Source organism: Lacerta agilis, chromosome 16 (assembly GCF_009819535.1).
Source record: "Lacerta agilis isolate rLacAgi1 chromosome 16, rLacAgi1.pri, whole genome shotgun sequence".
Classification (NCBI taxonomy): domain Eukaryota; kingdom Metazoa; phylum Chordata; class Lepidosauria; order Squamata; family Lacertidae; genus Lacerta; species Lacerta agilis.
The window spans coordinates 19,332,422-19,336,074 of record NC_046327.1 but is presented as its reverse complement, the minus strand read 5'-3'; the positions used below and the strand labels follow the sequence as shown (position 1 = coordinate 19,336,074).

At 43.9% G+C, this 3,653-nt stretch overlaps 1 long non-coding RNA gene across 1 annotated transcript; it reads left to right on the top strand.

The window, feature by feature from the left end:
• The first annotated feature begins 225 nt into the window (after window positions 1-225).
• On the top strand, window positions 226-875 carry LOC117060771. Its single transcript, XR_004428029.1, has 3 exons — window positions 226-480; window positions 696-751; window positions 845-875. It is a non-coding gene; the product is annotated as an uncharacterized LOC117060771 (long non-coding RNA).
• Window positions 876-3,653: the final 2,778 nt, after the last annotated feature.

The following is a 3,653-nucleotide window of genomic DNA, read 5'->3' as shown; positions in this document are numbered from 1 at the left end:
CAACTCTTTGTACAAAGATTCTTTCAGGTCGCAGTGAGGGGGACCATTCAAGCACCCTGAGCCTGTTGGAGAAAAGGTAGGCTCTAAATGGAACAATCCATCAAATATGCAAACTAAATATTCCAAAGAGCTTGTGTTGAGCAATGTTGGTTATTCAATCACTTTTTCAGAAGAGCTGCGAACTCAAAATCCTAATGCAGTCGCTCTCCATGCTTCTGCCTGGAGTGGCTTCTCTTGTCGGGACACCACTGCAGGGGAGGCCCTTTCCTGGGCCATCACCACACAATAAGGTACATCTTTTGGTGGGACAGCCATCCTTGTTTTGTTCCAGCTCTTTTTTTTACAGACTTCACAGAGCTACCTGTGCCTGAAGCAAATCTGCTCCATTGACAAAAGGCAATGTCAGAGCTCTTGATACATCAAGTGAACATGTGCAATGTAGGATTGAGAGACACCTGCATCTTGACTGCGCTGCTTTAGGTAACCTGCTGTTTTTGCTCCTGTGTCTGGAGGGGAGGGCTGCTGAAGACCCTAGTCTCTTCCAGGTGCATCTCAGTGACACAAGAAATAAAATTTTGCAAGCCTTCAGGAAACTTAACGGCAAGTGAACTTCACACTCCACAACTGAGTGATCTTTTTCAGTACAATCCTTTTCTGCTGGCCTCTCCATTTCCCCCCGTTTGATCTCTTCGCAGTTCTGTCCAAGAGCCCACCACACTCAGGTGAAGCCAGCTCTTCCTGCAGAAGTCAGGTTAGTAAGAACAGCTGTGTTTAAAAAACATTTCTCTGGAATTGGCAGGAAAGGGCCGGGGATAAACTAATGAATCCAGATTGCTTTTCACAGACCAGCAGAAGGAACTTCCAGGCCCATGAATGAATGAATGAATGAATGAATGAAGGCCCTTCAGAGGGACAAACAAAAAGGTGAGCATAAAGGCAGAGTTTTAAGACTGGAACCTGTTCTGCCCTGCAAATTAATGGCAGTGAAAATGGCACTCTGTGACTTAAACACATCTAGGTGAATATCCCTTGCTTGGCAAGGGATAAAACCTCAATTGTGTTCTGTCTGCAACTTCATAACTCTTAAGGGTTTTCTTTTTTCCTGAGAGAACATTCTGTATTCAGAGTGTTCTCTCGGATTTTGCTTTTCACCTTGTTGCATTGCCAAAAAAAAAAAGCAAAAGACACTGGGGGTCGGCGCTCCTGGTTTCCAGGACGGGGTTCAAGCCCCTGCAGTGTCCCTGCTTACTTCCAATGCAACCTCTCTCTCTCTCTCTCTCTCTCTCTCTCTCTCCCTTAAGAACTAAATGAAGCAAGGTGCTCCTCTGATGCATCACTGGTGTGTGTCTAAGACAAGGTGGATTACCGGTACATGGATGCTTCCCTCCTTGCCATAGGGAACAAAAAACTTCTTATATATATATTTATAAAAGACTGTCTCTTAATTTTGCATTGTTTGTTTAGGAACTAACCTAAATATACAAAGAAACGGATCCTCCTATTTAGATTATTCAGAATGTGGAAAAGGCCGGGATGAAAGAGAAAATGGCATGACGTTCACTCATTAGCAGAAGAACAGCCAACATCAGATGCTCGTGTCCTATTTTACAGAAGACAGTTGTCAATTTTCAGAGCTATCAGAGGCTTGGGATGAGGACAGGTGGCAGTTCTCTGTATGAAGGTGTCCTCTATTTGAATGGCTATGCATTCCAGGTCTGGTTTAAAGATACACAAGGAAGAGTAGGGGCGCTGAAGTTGCCCATCAACAGATAGCACATTGGCAGCAGACTAAGTGGTACTTCTAGTTGTGGACATGATGCATTCTGGGGTGCCATTCGCACCCCAAAAAGTCCGCAACTGGAGCGGCACTTCTGCACAAGCGTGGAACACAATAGAGCGCTTCTGCACATGTGCGAAGCGCGCAGAACGCTTCTGCGCGTGTATGCACAGCAAAATCGTGTTTGCAAGCCGAAAAGACGCAGCATGAACCTTTGTTCGCAAGCCGAAAAGACGCAGCATGAACCTTACGCAACACGAGGTATGACTGCATGCCTATGTAAAATTATAGGGTGACATAACACATCACTCATACTCAAGGTAATATCATATACCCAACTAAGTCATACTCGGAGTCACTGAAATCAATTGGTCTAATCACTATGACTTAGTAGGATATAAACTACTAATATTTTTAAATGCACATCTACACACAGCATATGCAAATTGGTGTCCATTCATTTGGCCAAGTGTCAATGGCTACTCTAAGCAAAGACATGTCCAATTTATGCAATTGGGAGTATCTAGGGATGCAATATTGCATGTTCAGTCAGGCCCTTTTGTTTTCTCCCGATCCTGAGAAATGCGGTTTGGCCCTAAGTAAGTTTACTTAGAAGGAAGTCTGTGTGCTTCCAAAGACTTACTCCCTAGTAGGTGCACTTTGGGGTAGGGCTATAGCATGTGTTGTATGCAGGAGGTTGGGTCCCAGGCATTTCCAGATAAGTCTGCTAGGAAAGATCCTTACAGAGCCACTGCAAGTCGGTGATACCCAGACATTAGAAGAACTATCCACCCATATCTTCAGGAGGACCAGAACTGCATTTTGCAACATTTTCCACATTACCGACAGCTTGTGGAAATTTCTTTCTTACTTTGGGGCGGTATATTGCTAAAGGGAACGGCACACCTTCCCCTGCAGTAAGATTTTCAAATTCCACACTTATCTGAAACATGCACATTTTTGCTAGTTATCTGAGGAAACATTGTACAGTAAACTGGAAGAGGAAGTGTGAGTCACTGGTGCTCCCATCCCCCAAAATGTACATAAATTATATATACAGTACTGGGGGATGGGAGCACCAATGACTCACACTTCCTCTTCCAATATATATTTTAGTGCGTGTAATTCCCCTCTTTGAGAAAGTTCCAGAATTACTGAATTAGAATGAAGCACACGTGGCACTAAATGTGACACTCGTTTGGTACCAATGTTCTGGGCCTGGTTACATGCCACAGAAGTGCTCTGTCTTGGCCAGAGACCAGCTTGGAAAGTTATATATGATTCTACAAACCATCGTGTTCACCATAAATCTACAGCAATACTCATAAACCTCTCTGTTTGTTGTTTTGCAGCTTTCTCAGAAAATCAGGCATGTGTGAAAGGTCACAGCCACGCCACAGATGAGAAGCACATTTAAAACACACACCCAGAATCATAGGAACTATAGTTTACCCCTCACAGAGCTACAAACCTCAGCATGCTTAACAAACTACAGTTCCCAGGATTCTCTGGGGAAGCAGATGTTATTTACATGTACAGCACGAATGCATCTGCGTTTTGTTGTCTCATAGATTTCTCCACTGACAGAGTCGGGGAAGAGGACAGTAGTTTCCTTGCACATGTGCCATTTCTTTCAGTGAGGTGCAAGAGAACTTTACAGCTAGCTGTGCACTTAAGATATAACTGTGCCTGCAAGCTCTGTTGGAAGATAATAGCCCAGTATATGATGTATGTTAGGTTGGAACTGGAATTTCAAACTATTGCCATTGCAGTATCAGCTATGTCAGCAAATTCCAATCAGATAATGGGATGGCAGACTAGACAGAGTAAGCAGGTCCTGTACTGCTGTAACTTGAATGCTGCTGGGTATCAAACA